At 41.0% G+C, this 19,182-nt stretch overlaps 1 protein-coding gene across 1 annotated transcript in view; it reads left to right on the top strand.

Annotated features, from left to right (window-relative positions):
- The window catches only part of Tmeff2 (transmembrane protein with EGF like and two follistatin like domains 2), a 237,421-nt gene that overhangs the window by 148,988 nt on the left and 69,251 nt on the right, over positions 1-19,182 (top strand). The window lies entirely within an intron of this gene.

The following is a 19,182-nucleotide window of genomic DNA, read 5'->3' as shown; positions in this document are numbered from 1 at the left end:
AATCAGAACGAAGTCTTGTGATGAAGTGAAGGTTCTCATAGGCCTTGATGAGGAGCTTCGGTCTGATTGTAAGGACACTGAGAGAAGTCCAGATGACTTCATCTCCAGCTTCCCTGCCACCTGACGCCTTATGAAGCCACTGTTCCTCACAGCCGCATACCTTTGCCCTTGCTTCAAACACATCAATATTTAGTTACCTTGTGTTGTGGATATCTGATCTCCTTAACCAAAATGAAACCTCCAGGAGAGCAGAGACTTGTATTTAATTCCTCAGTAACAAGCACAGTTCCAAGAAACCACTTAGGTCCTGAATAAGTGCATGAATAAAGGAACGATGAATAAATACACGAAAGAATGAAAGTAGTGGAAGGAGTAGAGAGCAATGTCCCCTTGTATTTAGCCTCAGCAACACACTTTCACTTGGACTGTGTCATTTGATCTCCACTGGTCTATCAGGTTCAGGGGGAAAGAGTTTGGTATCTGCATGATTGTGAGAAGCAGGTGATTTAAGAATGAGTCAAAGAGGAAGAGACTTAGTGGCTCAGCACTGGGAGGAATAATGGGACAATTGCATGAATGGGGGAGCAGGAGGTAGAGTCCATTTGAGTAGGGGAGGAAGTTGGTAGGATAGAGTCGTGCTCAGACTCAGCTGATAAAAGGCAGAGAACCACGTGGAATACCCAGGAGGCAAATAATTAAAGGTTAAGTTGTGTGATGCAGACAGAAAGGGCTGCAGGAGTTCAGAGAAACCTAATAAAGAAAATAGATATGGGGCTGAGGAATGAGAACAGACACTGAGGTTGCAAAAGAGCTAAAATGCTGAATAAAATGACACAAAATATTTACTGAAAGTAATGGGATATTGTAAAGAAAGGACAGATTAAGTAATAGGGACTAGAAGGCTCTTAGAACATATTAATTAAGAGAGACGAAATCAGGAATAAACCAAAGAAGAAAAATGTAAAGAGCTGTTATCTTCTATTTATTTAATTAAAAAATAAAATTACTGTCCTGCTGCTCACTGAGGATTTCCAAGTCCACACCTGCAGCATAGGAGAAATAGCACTCTCTTATGGGATTCTACTGCCTGTCTTCTTTAAGGTTGGGAGCATTCAGTTGTTTGGATTAAGACTGTGACCTGTGGGTGATATTTGATTGTCAGAGCAAGACTCTGCAGAGTGCTTCCCTTTCTCTGGTCCAGTAACCAACGGTGTTCAAATAGGTGGCTGCTTTGTTGTCCTGGCTCCTTGGGTGGCACGTGGTATGAACAGGAAATAGATCTTTGCTATTTTTTGTGACTATTGCAAAAGTTTATTTAACAAAAAGTTTGATACGAAAATGTACATGACCCACTTTTCAGTCACAGTGAAGCCGACCCTTTGGAGAAGGGACACGGATTTCTCTGCTGAGCAACCATTACTGAAACTCATTCCAAGGCTTCTGGCACAATGATACGATTTGTTTCAATCACAACTATTCCAGCCAGTATTGTTTATTGCCTACTAGTAGATATCTCCACATATTCATTATCACAGCACTCATAAAGAAATCAAATCCCCACAATATTCCCTGGACCCTTCTGCCGCCATATAATGTCACGGATGACTTCTTGTCCACAAATGTCTTCAGCTCTGCTTTGCTCGTGGTGCCCACTCAGCCGGCTCAGAGCTGCTTGGAGCTCCTGCTTGGAGCTGCTTTGCTATTTTGAGCCGGTGAGCTGTTAGAGTTGTGTATTAGTTGTGGCAGCGTGACATATTGCCTTGACTGACGAACTCACCATCATTTGGGAGGATGGGAGGATGGATATGGGCTGAGATTCATTCCTGAGAAAAGAGACTGGAGAAATTAAAGATGAAAGAAGAAAGAGATGTGAAGTTGACAAATGACCCTGACCAGCCTTCTAACGCAGCTGTCTCCAAAGACCTTGCAGTGGCGTGGCCTGGAGGCCTCACACGGAGTGCCAGATAGGACAGACAGCTCCTTCAGGAAGGTTGGTGAGCCCTGGAGATGGGCTGGCTGTGTCACTGCAGCCCAGCCCTTCTCCTCAGAGCCAGCACAGCGTGGTTGACTTGCTGGAGGATCAGACAGTCGAGAGGACAGTTGGTGGTGCTTCCCCGTCTCCGGGGCCACAGTGCCCGTGACACAGGCAAACAAAGAAGCAGGGATAATCACAACCAAAAGCATAAAATAGAACAGTGATTTATAAACAGGAGAGACCAAAATGCTCCATTGGTTTCTGACAAGAAGGATATATTTAGGAAGATAAAACCAAGCTTACATGAATAAAGCAGAAATTGATTTTCCATATGGGGCCTACCAATGTAGAGATTAGTGAAAAGAATGGAGAACAAAAACCAGATAAGTCCATTTTTGTTCCAACAGTGTGCAACACATTAGTGACTTTGCCTCCCATGGAGAGGTGATGAGAGTGGACGAGAAAGGAAATGAACATCTTTTTTACTCGATCTTTGAGTACTTGCAGAAACCTAATTTTAAATTTTAGGAATTATATTTAAACTCAATTTGAGATCATTGTGTTACTATTTTAAATAGAACTTTTTAAGTTTCATTGTGAACTTTAAATACAAAAATCATTCATTGATTTTTTTTTTGTATGTTTGAAACAAAAAGTCATGTTTTTTCATTTTCTTTCCTTTTAAACGAAGAGGCACAAATGAGTAAAACTAATTCTTTTACGACATTTCTTTCACAGGAATAAAATTCTTACTACCTAACACAAAGGCCCTACCAGAGTAGAAGTTCATTCTGTGGTTGATTTGTACCTGAATTCCAAGAGTGTGGGAATCACACTGTGTGAAAGTATAAACCTAACAAATAGGCCTCACTTTTGTTGACTGGCTATGAACCAAGGGCTCAATTCCTGCTGGCCATGTTTACCAGAGAAACATGTGCTTGGATGGATGGATGGATGGATGGACAAATGGAGGCATGGATAGAGCTATCAAACAAGGGAGCATGAGAGGGCATAGGCTTTGTGTAAAAGTCAAACTCAAACAAACAATCTTGATTTAAAAGCAGTTTAACTAAAAGCTGATGCAGAAATCAGTTGGCCTGACCTGAATTTTCATGCACACTCTTGTGTGGCTTTAGTCAAGTTTTGTTAATTTCCTCCGTCACAAGGCCTCCATCCACAGGAAGAGAATTCAAAGGCCAAATTCAAAGTCAAAGAGAATACAGTTTTTAGAAACACCCCTAAGAACTATTGTCATCAAACTTGAGCTTTCCTTGAACTGCTTATTTTAAAAATTATATCTCAAATGTGTTTCTCTTTGCCTTTATCTTCTGCTTTTTATTTTACTTTGTAGTGATGCTGGCTCTTTTGCCTATGTCTGAATCATTTATTGTTGAGACTGTGATTTGAAGAAATGCTCGATTCTCTGGCTGCTTCATTTTTCATTTTTCACAATACAAAAGTGATGTTTACTATATACTCAAAAGGACCTAGGCAGGGGATTTAGCTCAGTGGCACCATGCCTGCCTCCCAAGCACAAGGTCCTGAGTTCGATCCCCAGTACAGGGAAAAAAAAGGTTCTTACAGATGTTGTTGTTCCTTCCCTCATGAGGAAACTGAAGCTGAAAGAGCTCCAAGGGTCTACCACATCACCTGGCTAATGACGACGGGCGTGGGCAGATATGGACTAGAGGTCTGGTTCCCCTGCCCGGGCTTCTTACTACCTGGTCGAGCTGCTTGTCCAGTGACCCTAATGTGCTAGCCTGACTGGGTGGAGCCTTGAGGATCAGATAACTCTGTCTCTTTGTATTACTGCTTATAAATGTGAAGCAGAGAGAAATTAAATGAACTGCCCAGGGTTATACACTTCCGTATTTTTCTCAACATAATAACACACTCTTGTTGAAACTCATCTTTCGGCTTTCTACAAATTAATGGTGAAGTCATGACATTTTTTAATTGAATGCCCAATAAAAGAACATTTTCATCTTGTTTTTCAATCTCTTTTCCATGAGTGAAATGTAAAAATGTGTTGCAGAGCCAAGAGTCCTTATCTCAGTGGATACCCTGCTTTGTCAAAGAAAGGAGAAAATCACCCTTAGGCAGAATCTGTTTTAAATAAAATAAGTATGTGGTCGTTTACTTTGTGGAGAGTACCTCCAGGGATGAAGGGGGAAGATGTCACCACTGACCTTCAAAGTCACGTGACTTCAACACACAGTCAGTATGTGACTTCAGCAGAAGCTCATCTTTCCTGCCCTGCTAGGGTCATATATTTTATAAGGGCCCCAGGTCCCTTCAGCGCTGTGTCTCTTTATTTTTTGCTGTCAAGGTTTCTATTGTTTAGTCAGTCTTCTTTTCCTTACTTGAATATTAGAGCAGGTGTTTATAATATATATTAGGTGAATGATCTAATTTCAAAAGCAAACGTTATTTTCCTTGAGAGAGTAAGAGGTATCCACTGTTACCTTTTACAAAGCCAGAAAGCAAAATGACTCTGGATCATTTTCCTTGGAAACTATACATCATGGCTGAACATAATTTAGAATCTCATCCATTCAGTGAAGACACCTGTCAATGGCTCTGCACGGACATAATCTGGTTTCCTGGAAAGGCCCAGCTCCTCACTGACCTTGTGATCTTCGATGAGCTGCCCAGCTTCTCCGAACCTTAGCTGCTGTACCTGAGAAAGTGGAGAGCTGATCCACAGAGTTGTGAAAAGGGTCAAATGCCTGAATATGTATAATCTCTTCAGAACAATCCTTGGTCCTCGGTGAATTTCTGATGTTATTTCTGTATTTAATTCCAGTGCACTGATCCAGTCCCAAGGTGCGGTTACCTTTAAGCATATGATGAACAAATATTTCTGCGGCCCATCTCTCATACTCTGAGTGTTCATTCATTTGTTCAGCGCATATTCACCAGACATCTGCTAAGCATCAGGCACTGTCTCAGGCACTAAGGTTAGAGCTCAGCAAATTAGATCAGGAGTTCCATTCAGAAGTTCCATTACTGGGCTTAGGTTCTGTTTGAAAAGTATAATCAGCCAATATACATGTGCAGTTTCATGGAAATAGGTGCCCGGGTAACAAGGGAGGAGGAATGGCGCAAGACTGATTAGGGTGTTTGGGACCAAAGTGCTAAGGAAGTGGATCGTGACTAACCTGGTTCTAGAGCGGGTGACCAGGGAAAGTGTCCCCAAGAAGACATCTTAGTACAAAGAGGAAGGCAATGAGGGTAGCAGGCCAGTTCTGTCCCGAGTCAAGGTATTTATGTGTCGTGTGGCTTAGTGTACTCTTCTGCCCTCTGTGTGTCCAAACTAAATCCTCCTGCTCCTCTCGGACCTGTTGCACCCACAGGGTTTCTCATCCACCATCCCATCCTTCTGGTCACCCGGGCAGGCAAGTTCACCTTGGTGGTGCTGGGGCTTGCTGCTTGTTTCCTGGCTCACCCAACACAGTGTCCTTCTAGTCAGTGTCAAGTCCTACAGATTTTACCTCTGCAGTCCTTTCACACCTTTTCTTTGTTTCTGTTTCAAAGCAGTGTAGTTGTGACTCTTAGTACCTTTAACTCAAATATCTCAATAATCCCTTGGTTGGAATTCCAATCTACAGTGCTTAAGTTCACGTTTTCTGGACATCAGCGGGCTTGTCAGTTCACAGTCCTAATGTCTTCAGCAATTCTGCCGATCAAAGTCACTTAAAGAGATCAGACAGTTGCAGGACAGGTTAGTGCAGTAACTCAGCAATATTCAGCCTGTGGTTCCGCTCTCTCAGACTCCTGTGGCCCTCTCAGCATTGAACCGAAGGGCTTCAGCAGACTCCATTGGAATAGCCTGTGGTGGCTGGGTGGAGTGAGTCTGTCTCCAAGAAACCTCCCACATTGGTGTCGGCCCTCCCAGCAGACTTTGTTCCCCAGCGTGCTGCTTACATATCTGTGCTCATCACAACCACGAGCAAGGGAGAGCCCGGGTGACACACATCCCTCAGCTCATGAGCTTCCACTGTCTGAACAGAATACAGAATTCTTTAGCAGAGATGAAAGAGGAAGAAATAGCTTGGGGGTGGACAACAAGTAATGTCTGCCAGATGCTCTACTAAATTATTGAGTATGCCAGGCAAGCCTTTGAGAGAAACTGTACTTTCCCTTCTGCAGTGTGCTTTACCTGTATGTGCTCTGAACTCTCATCTCCATGCTTAGATCAGTTGATCTCCATGTGTAGTTCAGGGACAAAGATATTATTGGCCTTTTTTATCCTCATTCTTAACAGAAACACACAGCAGACTTCTCCAAAGACTACTTGATATATATTATTCAACAGATTGAATACAGAAAGCAGTATTTGAATCCAGTTTTCTTCTATTAAGCCAAACATTAAAAGACTTCCAAAACTGTACACAGAGCCATTCTTTTCACTAAATTTATTTTTAGCAAATGCATTCATTTTTTTAAAAGTATGTATATCAACATGTAGTGTGTGTATTATTGTTTCTAAATGAATTAATGAGGGCAAAATGTTAAGTGCCTATTTATTTTCTCCTGTGATAAATATTGACAGATGTAATGTATACATAAATAAAAATTCTTTGGAGTCTCAGTTTGAGATTATAAAGTGGTCTTGTGAACAAAGCCCCTGAGAAGCATCACCTTAGCCTAGATTAGATATTAGCCTCTACTTACAATGCTATTTCCTCCAACTCTTAAGTGCTTAGCCTAAGACTTGGATCTAGTGAATCTTGACCATTGCATGGATGTCAGCCCTATCCCACCGAATCTTAGCATGTTCATTTTCTGTTGTCACGTAATAAGTCATTCTACAATTGAGCAGTTTAAGACAGTAAAGTGTGTTACCTCTCAGTTTCTGGGTCAGGAATCTGAATGCAGCAGATTGCTTTCCTCCCTGGCCCCTAACTCCTAAAAAAGAGTCGGGGCACATGGAGGCTAGAGGGAAAACAGAGAGAGACAGAGAGAGAGAGAGAGACAGAGACAGTGAGAGAGAGAAGATGGAGGGCATAACCCAGAGTACATTTATAACCTAATCTTAGAAAGATGTTGCCTACTAATTGTGGGGCCCACGGGGGAAGGAATATATGAAGTCTCTAGTTCAAAAAGTACAAAATAAATGTTGTTAAAGACAGTCCTCTGCTCTGCTGACCCCTCTTTCTTGATTTGCTATGACAGTTTTTACTGGCTGTGTCAAATGAGGAGAGAAAAATTACAATTGTAAATTACTAGCGTGAATGTTACCATCCACTTTTATATTATTCGATGCCAGGTCTAATTGCAAAAACAAGAACATTTGATTTGTAGACAGAATCACTAAAACTACACAGTTTGTATCTTTAACTTTCTACATGCTTACATATTTCATTCTTATGAGAAGAGTAGAGCTACTGCAGAAAACCACCTCCACCTCCGTATGTGTCCCACTGACCCTCTGGCCTGTGGTTTACTGCTGAATAAGGGGCTGTCAGCCTCGTTTTTCCCTTCCTCCTGGGCCGTGATTTTCAGCACATGTACTTGCCTAACATTGGGCAGTACACACAGCAAATGTAATAAGGGTCATGGGTCGTTCCTATTTCTTAGCACATCTTTGATGTCTTTGTGTATTCTAAGTAAGCTGTGGTTTGACCAGAGGGAAGTGACTCTATGATGGTGGACTGGAGTCCCCCAGACTCCCGGGACTGAAGGGACTGCTGGAGTTCTGCCTGCAGGAAGCATTGAAAGGTTATCTGTGACGAGCGTGGCGAGGGAAGGAGAACCGGTCACACAGGCCGAACACATCTCTCTGGCTTGTGCTCATGGCCAGTTGTCTTGCTTGACTTGCAGAATTTAAATAGGGAAAATTATTAAAATTTCAAGTTGATGGCAATGCATTAAATGGAATACAGGGCCCTGTGTGGACAGGTCACATGCATGAGGCCAGTCCTGACCATCCTTTTTGTTGCAATGGAGGAAAACCATTAGGACCCAGCCATACTTAAGTGTGGGGGTGGGGTGTGTGTGCACAGGGCATGAGTTCCAGGCCTCCCTAAGGACTGTCTTAGATGCTTCTTTCTACAGCCTACATCATTTTTCTCTTCTGACTTGTTCCTTTCTCCTTGTATTCTGTTACATATGTGCTATTTTGTAGACCACATTAGGTGGTAATCTCTTCAAGGATAGCACTCCTGTGTGATATTTATCTGTCTACCTATCTATCCATCCATCCACGCATCCACCCGTCCATCTAGTCTGACTCCTCTTTGTCATATAGAATATGCAACACATAATGAGCTTGAGTACATGCTTTTGGAATGAGTGGATGAATGAGGAAATCGAACTTTGATTTAAATTCAAGACAGTAGCTTTTGCAAAAAATAAATAATAATAATCATCAGTATGAGACATTGACCTTGATGTTTTCCTCAAGCATTTCAAGATTAAGACTGACTGTCTTCATCATTTCAAACCCTTTTCTTTCCACCAGCCACTTGCACTGATTTCTCTTTTTTCTGCCTTGTCATGGACAGTCCTCCCTCCAGGCATGGGTTCTTTCTGACCTCTACAAAAAATCTTATTTAGGTTATTGTCAGGGGTGCATTATTATACTTGAGAAGAAAATTAATGAGACAAGGGGCAGCTGGAGCCTATGTGGAGAAACTGTTCCATTGGAATTTATATTTTTATTTTGGACTGCATCAAAATGGCAGGGAACTACGCCCTTTTAATGACTTGCACATGTGGTCAGGCATTGTGTGAGCAAATAATGCTTCCCAGTGCTTGTATTCAGTTTTCAGAAAAAGAAAATAAAAAATGAGCAGAGGGCTTTGTAGATCTAAGCATTTTCTTCCGTTTTCTTCATCGGCCTCTCCCACAATGCATAAGCTTTCGCTTCCAGCTCTGTTTCAAGGGTCTTTTATAATGACAGAAACTAAGTCTTTTGTTTCCAAGGAGCAGAATACAAAATGCATCACTGTGCCATTTAAGAAAAACTATTTTGTCAGTCTTGTTTATGCACTCAAGATAATGGTGTTTTTAAAGAAGGCTGGACCCAGCCTCTGCCTGTTTATTCAGTATAAACAGAAGCATACCTTCTGACGTGGTAAGGACAGGATATGTACTAATTTCACAGAGTGAAAGCCACTGCACTCAGCCATGTAAACCCTTGTCTGAAGCAACGTGGCTGCCTCCCAATATTGTGAAGGTGGACATAAATGATACTAGGATGATGTGCATCAAATATTAACGTGCATTGATACACAGTCATCTATTAAAGCAGGAAAGTCCCCACTCCGAGCCCCTGTGAGCGCTGCTCCTTCACCTTTGTCTTCACACTTTGGCTTTCCCTCCTCCCACCAGGCCCAAACAAAACAAAGTCTTCTGCCCCCTCTCTTCCTGCCAAGTCCAGCAGTGCGTTGCTTGGTGTCCTCATGGTGGCCTATTTAGTTACAATAAAATTCCTGTTGTGCTCGTGCGCGATCCAGAGAAGAATGACATTTGTTGTCTTGGGTTTAGTATACTGGGTACTGAGCGAAAGTGAGATAGAGCCAGGCAGTGGCTGGGGAGAACAGGGAGACCGAAGTTCACAAAGGATGGATTATATTTATTTCCTTACCAGTTTCTTACTTACATTTTAGCAATAAGCGCAGTGAGCTTTATCATGTTTTATGTAAAAAGGTGTGAGTGAATAGCCACATGATGATCAGCTGTACAGTTTGGAAATAAGCATGTTGGGAAAAGAGTTCAGCGTGGTGTGTGTTTTCCCCTCTGCGGTAGCTGTGCCTGGTGTGTACAGGCGTGCATGCACATCCTGTCCCAGGGTGGACGGAGGCCCCCAGCCAGCGCCCGTCCCACATCCTGCTGCGTTGCAAGCTAGTGCCATGCCTAGAGAGGAAGGAAGTGCTAGGAAAGAATCTCCTCATGCAATCCTGACTCTCCCAATTTAAAAAGTATATGCCAAAAATCAGCGTATTGCTTCCAGAGAGAATTTTCTATCACGGTAATACATCTACAGATCTCTTCCTGTAGAAAGGCAAGTGCTGAATTTTATACCACATGATGATATGCTGAAACAGAAGTTTTGCTTCTTTGCTCACAGAAAAACATTTCTACCCTCTCTAGCTCTTGCTGGAGTAGGAGTTTCACCAGGTTCTTGGATTTAAAGTGTGCTGTTTTCCACATCTTTCCTCTGAGCGTGTTGCTGTTGTTTTCCGAGGAGCTCTCTCTGACACAAAACGCTTTCCCCTCTGCTGCATTTCTGCCTCGGATATCACCTTGCCCAGCACTTACTGAACCAGTAGCTTCACACTTGGGTGTAGGCATATCGCTCATCACCCTCTGATCAATAATTCAGAAGCTCCATAGAAATGCCTTAAATTGAAATTGAACACACCATTAACGGCCTTAGAAAGGTGGGAATCATTCAAGCCAGGCAACCATGGCCCTACACACTCCCCAGCACGATGCCCAGTGAGCTTGATATCTGCATTTCTCACAGGCTGCCAGTGCATTCAATCCAGGTCAGTTATTTAGTCTTGAGTGAGTAGACTTCCAATCACTTCATCAGTGCATTAGTCTGACCCCTTATGTGGGGCGATGGTGTACTCATTCATTCTATCTTTGCTCAGGCCTCTTTGCTTTCCATTAATTTCTCCCCATCAACCAGCCAGCTCTGGCTCCCCGTGGTTATAGGAAGTTATCTACACAATGAACTTACTTTAGAAAACTGCTGCATGAAGAGGTGGCAACATGATTCTTCTGAGTCCGGTTTGTGTTTACTTTCACAGGACAGCCTCTTGATGGTCTCTGACGGAGAAAGAGATGCTGAATTTAAAATATTTTGGCACAAACCCTTGGACAACTGATAAATAAAGCTGAAGCTGGACTCCAGGTTAAGTGCTTAGAAAAGTAAAACTTCAGCATCCATCTTTCTTCTTCCGTAGGAAGAAAGGCCAGCCATGTACTCTGGGAGAATGTTGCAGATTTTACAATTTGTGTCTTTCATATTAAAAATTATGCTTGCTATGCATATCTAAAATAGGTGCCTTCTAACTCAAATTTTGAAGTTTCACTCTGGAATAAGTGTTTTAAAATTTTGTTCAAGAGCCACCCATGTTCTCTTTATGCCTGTCACATTTTGATGGCTTGTGATGCAAACAGAAAAAAAGCATCCCACTTAATTTGATAAACGTCACAGCTTCTCCATATGCAGTTGTGAAAAGATGAGAACCTACCATATTTTAAAAGAAACAAAACAAAGAAAGGAAAGGGCAAAAGGGTACTCCTGAATTTTTTACAAAACACAATCTCATGCTATATTTAAATTGAAATAATGCACTGGCTTAATACAGCTTTCTGTTGACTTAATGCAGCTTATAGTGAAATGAAGAGCAGGAAGTATCCATAAAATATAATTCCATTTCAGTACTTATGATAAATCAATTATAGAAAACCCTCATGCATGGGAAATACATTCCAAATTATCCCATGAATAAAGAAATATGAGAATGCTGTGCTTTAGCGATAATGAATGCATGCAGAAGAGATTTGTGACTCTCAGAGTGTATTTGTGAGCTGATTGTACTTCACCCCAAACGCTTCCCTTCTGCAGTGTGCTTTCACAGACTTCAAACGCAAGACCCTATTTAGTATTAATCTTCATTTATGTGACTTTGAATCATTTTGAAACTTATGATTATGTTTCATCAGTGGGAGTTGCTAAATATTTTTCCAGCAGATTCTAAATGTAGTATGTCTCCAACTCAGGTACTCTATGGCTAATAGGAACATGGCTGGAGCAGGGCCTGGAGGTCACAGGGAAAGATCTACTGGCAGTGCGGTGTCTGCCTAGCAGCTGTGATGGACTTTTCCACACTAACGAAACAGCTAGGTAGGTAGGTACTAGGAAGGCAAACTACCAAAACCTGCAGATATTTTTACTGACTACAACACCAATAAAGTGGGATTTAAAAATACAATCATCACCCTCTAATTCTTCACAGAAACAAAAGCCACTAATCAGAAAACCCTGCACCCTTTCCTGTAATATCAGGTTAGAGAGGCAGGTAGGGAGTAGAGAGAGTCTCAGATACTGAGCCTATCCATGACACCTGATTTTTATATATTCATTCTGTTCAAAGTGTCTTGGAGGAAAGGTGGGAGGGCCACCACTGTAGATAAAAGCTGAGACACTGGAGATTGAACTAGGAATTGTTATTCAACCTATCTCTCAGCTACAGACTTGGAAAAGAAATGTGACCCATATGAAAGGAAGCAGGAAGTAGCCTAAATCACAGTCTGCATGTCAAAAGTAAGTTTAGGAAAACTGGTGCTCACTCAAAGATGAGAAAGCAGCAGATCAACGGAAAAACTTTAAACATCTTTTCTATTTTCCAAACTTCATAACATATGGAAATCAAACATAATACTTGACATGACTCATTGGAAGATATATGCATCATTCTTTGATTATAAAGAGATAAAGACAAAGCATGTAGCACAGCTACTGACGGCTAGTAAACGTCTGGTGAACAGCATGTAGCAAAGCATTATTGACAACCAATCAGTAGAAAGGAGGTGATTTTAAACTACTTTCTTGAGTACAAGTAAATACACTATTCATAAAGCAATGACTGAGTGCAAGTTAAAGGAGAAAATTCCTATGCAAAAGCAGTGAAATAGTGAATAAGTACCTACTTCTAGACATATCCTGGAAAATGTTTTTAATTGCAGAGATAAAGAGGAAGAAACTCGGTAACGTCTGAGATAGAAACACGGTGCTCTCTGAAGGTTTCAGTAAAAGAAAACCACTCTGAATGTTACAGAATTATGGATGGTGCATGGGGATAAAATCTTACACATCTGTGGGATTGAAAAAATATCAGGCATAAGTACAAGGCAAAATGTTGCCTGTACATCTGGCGGTGGCTCTGAAATCCCACAGGTGAGCCGGGTCACTAGTTAGGAAGAAAGGTCAGGCTTGAGGCAAGCAAGGCAGCAAGAACAAACTGGAACTCCCAAGGACAAACAAGAAGACGCAAATACAAACCAGAATGCACACCAGAGTCGCACCGCCTTCCACTTTGCTGGCTAGAGTGGCTTCAGAGGAGGAGATACCTGTGGGTCTGCAGCTGCACTCTCACCTGGCTCCACCTTCACAGACACTGATGGAGATCTACTAGGAGCTCAAGTGCTGCAGGCCACACCGCTGCCTCATGCCCACAAAGTGAGGCAGCCCCAGATCAGTGACAGTCCTCGTGACCTGCCATTCCTCTGTCCCCTCTGTGGACATGCGGGTGATGGGCTGCTGCTTTGCTTTCAGCCACTTCCCTGATGGCCACCGCTAGCCCGGAGCCATGTAGGGAAAGAGTTCTGGGGAATACAATTCCAGCTTAGCTGTACACAAATGAACAGAAATGAGAATGACCACAAGTTTCTTTTCTGCGAGTCTTAATTCCAGAAGACAGTGGAACAGTAACAACCGGATTATGGAAGAACTGAAAGCTGAGGACTTAGTTCCTGGGGCAGCTGTTCAGTTCATGTTTAAAGATGTCTGTCCTCCTTAGCTCACTAAGAGTTCACATCCCTTAGATTCTGGACACCTCTGTCTGCCACTGTTCTTGCCCTGTTAGAATCCTTCTGTCCAGCTCAATGCTACTGTGTAGCGTGATGCTCCAGGGGCAGCACTCCAAATGCATTTTTGCTTGCATTTTGCCTCTCTTAGATACAGCACATGTAGTCCTACATCTCATGCTAACAAGCACTGTCTTTCTGTCTCTTCTACCCCTCTCAGGCCTAGCCAGATTCGTGGTTGAAATTGGTCTCAGGTGTGCTTGGCTTCTTTCAGTCAGGGACCCAGTGCACCATAAAATCAATATCTAAAAGATACTCTTTACATCATCCAGACTTCATTCAGTAACAAAATTCCAGATCTTCTTGGATAATTGCCTCCTTGATGATCTTTGGTATTTATTAAACACCTGATTGCTAAGCTGTTTCCCAGTATCAGTCAAGAATCCTGGAACCTTCAATAAGCAATATTCATCACTTGTCCTGCTAAGTTTTCTCAGCCTGGTATCCCTGGTACCAGTCCTTCTAAGAAAGTGTCTGGGAAATTAAAGGAAGCAGGTAAGAGGTAAGCAACTTCCCCAGCCCTGATGTAACATCGATGTGATCATCGAAAAACGACGACAGCTCTTATGTTTGGGGACGTTCAGTCTCTCTTTGAGATGAGGACTGTGCATTCATAACTTTTTAAATGCTTTTTTAAATCATAGAAAAGATAAATGCTTACAAAATCTGTTTAGCAAAGTATAGTTGAATATTGCACATTTGAGAGGTCACATTAAAATGAGTAAGCTAAAACAAGACATTTATTTTACCCTTAAAGTATTGGCACACAATTTAATATGCTGTTGAGAGCACAGGAGTGGTTGCAAGTCAAATGAAGGTTATATTATAATTGATAGTTTGAATTGTTAAGGAGAAGCAAAGGTGAAATGGAATGCTTTTTATTATTATTTTTGTTGAAATCTTATTAAAAACTTTTAATGGGATGCAAACTAGAGGCCATCTTCAAGGTCCCAAGTTGAATTAGATATGCACCCATTAATAGTCTTAGTCACTATACACTATTTGAAAATAACTTTCCCAACACAGACATGGGCTAATGTATTTTCTCACTTCTTTGTATTTCCTTTGCTAGTTCAGAGAAATTAATGAGCCTCAAGAATATAGGGCTGGCAGTCGTACTTAATCCTGCATCTGAATATACTTAATATACCTAGATTGGAATTAATACTCAAAAAGTGATAAATTCACTTTGTTCAGTGATTTTCAGTTATGTTTAAGTGCCTGAATACCTGAAAACCATAATCTTAGTTGAACATTTCTATGAACGAGTAATATTTTGATTAAATGAAAAGAATTAGGAGGAAATTTGGCTATAGAAATGACATTTTCTACATGTGCAAGTCTCTACATATAAAATGTAATGATTCATAATGCATTTGAGAATTAATATGTACAAAATTTCTTTCTTTAGCTCTATATTCTTGATTCCTTCATTAGATACCTTGATACTTTTCATTCACATGTCAGCAAACAAACTGAAGAGCCAAAAATACTAGGAAAAAAAGAAGCAGGGAAGAAAAACTTAAAATTCAGAAGACTTACTCTCTATCTTATTTTTTCCAGAGATTAAAAGACTTATTATTTCATTTAAGTGGCAGAGCAATCTTGGATGAGCTCCCAACAGAAGAGGGTCTGAGACGCCTAGGATGCAGAACTACTATTTTAGCGTGTCTCTGTTCACACACATTTCCAAAATGGAGCACTTTTTCTATATGAGCAAAGAAAAGTAGTATAATTACCCCAGTTTTTTCATGTTATAAAACCAAAAGGCCTTTAAAATAATTCTCATTATGCAAAACCAATTCTCCATGTAGCACTTTGACCATTTTGAGCATTGTTTACATTATTCTCCTATTCAGTTAACCTTGTCAGTCCTACTGAATCACCAACCAGAAACTTGTTATTGTTTTTTATTCTTAGTGAAGAAAAATGTGTAAACTTTAATGTAGATATGCCAACATGAAAAAACAAAACAAAACACAAGGACCCTAAAGAGGACAAAAAGAAAATAAAGACAACATTTTAAAATGTAATACCTTGTGCATGTTATAATCATCATTGGAGAGGAAGGAAGCAATTCTGAAAACAAATTTTGAAAGCTATTTTTATACTAGCATTATTTTTTCAGAATGTTCACCCATTATGGTAGAGATATCTTTTCCTTCCTTAAGCCCAGAATTAAGTCAAAGTTAATTTCCTGGTATGCATTGTGATCAAATTGCTTAGCCAAAGTCAGATCAGAGTATCCACTTTTTAAAACATATAAGGTGCTTCAAATTGAGAAAATAAATTCTGCAGTGCTTACCTCACTGAAGACATTCCTCTTTACTCTCAGTAATGACTAATGAGTAGGTATTGAATAGATTATTAACATATTTTATGTTTTAAGGTTATAGTAGCAAAAGCTTTAATACAGTGTTACTTTAATTTTTCCTCTTACACTGAAATCAGAAAGTTGCCACATAATGATCAATTAAAAAACTCTTTCACCTAACAGTTTGGGATAGTATGATGGACACGTAGTAAAATATGAACCATATATATATTTACTTATATTTGTTTCATTTATCATAGAAAGATAAGAAATATAAAATTATTTCCAAGAATGTTTTCCTGTAAGTATTAAGCATTACAGGGAAGTGTTGTATGTAAAAATACTGTACAGTGATATTGCACTTAGAAGAAATTAATTTGATCATATAAGTACAGCAAATTAAAAATGTGATCTTAGCATATCTTGGCTATTTCATAAATTTGGCAAAGTTAATTTTTTTTACCTTAAAAATACTACAAATGAACACAAAACAATTTATCTAAATTCATAGAAAAACTGTGATTTTGCCAATTAATATATGATTCTTTGAAATCCGTAACTTTGAAATGTTTAAATACTTTCTTATTTTTGCTACCCGTAAATGTGTATTGGGTTGGAATTTTAGTTAGATAGCATGGAGACTGGGTGGGGAAAGGCAAAGGGAAGAAAGGAGAGAGAAGGTGATGCCGTCCCCAGCCACCCCTGAGCTGACACTGCCAGCTACAGGAGGCCAGTTCCGCAGGCCAGGGGCAGTCACAGCCTCCTCTAGATAATATCGTGTGAAACAAAGTGAGGCAGAGAAAGATGCGTGCACTAGATGCAGTGTTTACGGATGAGAGTGAGGAAATGAAGCCTGTTTGCCAGGCCGAGAGGAAGGAGAACCGGAAGTGGTTATTTATGATGCCTGAACGGGTCAGAGTAAAAGAAACAAGTTGTAATAAGGATAAGCTGAAAGCAAAAGGAAAATGTTGTGCTTTAACTTTTTGCTGAGTAAAAGTTCTGCCATAGTTATATAAAATGTTCTTTTGGCTCTCTCAAATGATTTTACCAGTTAGAAAAAGTATTTGTTTATTGATGGAATAGAAATGTGAGGCTCAGAGAAACTAAAACTGCCTCTAACAAAGCATTTGCCCTTTACAGGCACCAATAGAATGTGTCACCCTCAGAATCAAGCAGCAGGAGCCACACACACACACACACACACACACACACACACACACTCATCCCTCACTCTTGGGCAGTAAGAGACTTCTCTTCAAGAAACTTGACATCTTGGGTAGCAGCAAAGAAAGTGAGGATGGAGAGGCAAACACTGGAGTGAGAGGCAAGAGAGGGAGCCTCAACCCTGACTTGCAGCTCCCAGCACCCCTACTCACTTGATTTAAATGCCAATTACCAAGGTGGCAAAACAAGGAGGAGCAAATTTCCCCATAAAGAATAAGATTTTAATTGTTAATGCTAGTTTATGGTGCCTGTAAGAAACCCAAGTGGATACATAAAGTAGCCAATTGTGATAGGGAATAGTAGATTGAATATTAAGGTAGTTGTAAAAGCAAAGTAAGTGATGTGTTCCTTTAAGATTTGCTTTGCTGTAACTCTTATTGTTTAAGATGACTGTAATCTGACTCTTTAACCAGTAACTTCATTAACCTAACAAAGTTGGAAAGCCAGGGTGAATTTACAATGTATATGTGCCTATCTTGTGTCTGTGACTTGTAAATAGGAACTGGAATTGTATTCACACATCGAAGACCACTAGGGATGAGATAATGGCTAAAAAGGATATAAAAAGGGAAATGCTGGACAAAGGGGAGCAGATACTAACCAGACCAGTTTCTGACGATCCCGCCCGCTTGCAAGTAGAACTTTTATTATTTTACCTGAATTCTGTGTCTCCATGTATTTCTTTCCAAGATTCCCAGAACGATTGGACTCCAGTGATTGGATTCTAGTGCATTGGAGTCTAGGTCTGGAAAAATAAACCTGAAATTGTCACAGTGTGAATGGAAGAGATCGCTGAAGGAAAGACTGCAGGAGACACAAAAGGAAGATTTGGGTTGAGCTTTGAAGAACGTCAGCCAGTAGGATGTCAAAGAAAGAAGAGAGACATTAAGCAGGCTGAGAAGAGGGGAGGACAGTGAGATATATGGAAACTGGCAGAGTGGTAACATAAAAAGTAGAAAAGGTGAATGGTCGTCTTTGGAGAATGTGACTAACAGGGATAATCACATATTGCTTTCAGGCCTTGTCCTTCCTCCTCCATATTGATACATGGCTTTGAACAGGTCTTCTTGCTTCTAATCTCAGTCTGTCCAGTCCATCCCTCCTGATAGAGGATATTTCTGAGATAGACCTCTCCACCCACCCTTCTCTGATTCCATTCTTCAGAGCGCTCTGCACCTTCATGGTAAAGTTCTATGAGCTCAGCAGCTCCCTTACCTACCTCACAGTTGGATCCCAGCTTCCAGTGGAGCCCACATGTCCCTCTCCTGGGTTCATTGTACATCTGCCCCAATTAAATCAGTCACCTATGGCTTGGGTTGAGATTTTCCCCCTAGCTAGATGAAATGTCTCCTCCTCTAGTGCCCAAACAAGACCTACTCAACGTGTGTTCCTCCTCTAGGAAGCCTAGCCTCTCCACTGTTCCAGTACACCCCAACCTCAGCCTTGCATCTCCCCCTCAAGCAGCCCTCTGTAATTTTTTTGAGGGGGGTACCAGGGATCGAACTCAGGTCCTTGAGCTTGCACAGCAGGCAGCGAAACCACTGAGCTAAATCCCCGGCCCTTCTGTAATTAATATTACATCTCTTCCTCTGAACTGTAGGTAGTATCTTGTTTATCTTTATAACCAAAATAAAATCTATGTGTTAGATATTTAGCACAGGTCTGCTGAGTATAACTGATGAACCACAACATTGGAGCTGTGCCTGTGTGGTTTTCTTCTATGACTTTTTACCATACTTCTCAGTTGGAAGGCCTAATATTTGGTAAACCTTAAGGAAACACAATTTAGATTCTCTTTGCTCATTCTAATAGAGGGAAGCACCTTGTAGACTCTGACTCTCATTCATTGGCTGAAAGAGTAAAATGTTCCATATCCTGGGCTTCTAGTAGTCAGTTATGGAAAGAACGTGGATGAAAGTGTGGAAGGCTACAAGCTCGTACAGGGCCTCACATGTGTTTCCTCATCTGAGAGCAGGGTCTCCTCAGGCCAAGGATGGGGTGTCCCGGCCCGCGGGTAAGTCAACGAAGACCCTAGAGGGGGAGCGAGGATGAGAAGGGA

The sequence above is a fragment of the Heterocephalus glaber genome, unplaced genomic scaffold, assembly GCF_053883595.1.
Source record: "Heterocephalus glaber isolate CG9 unplaced genomic scaffold, H.glaber_assembly_v1.0 deba00001778, whole genome shotgun sequence".
Classification (NCBI taxonomy): Eukaryota; Metazoa; Chordata; class Mammalia; order Rodentia; family Bathyergidae; genus Heterocephalus; species Heterocephalus glaber.
The sequence above is the reverse complement of the archived record's forward strand: the minus strand, read 5'-3'. Positions and strand labels throughout refer to the sequence as shown.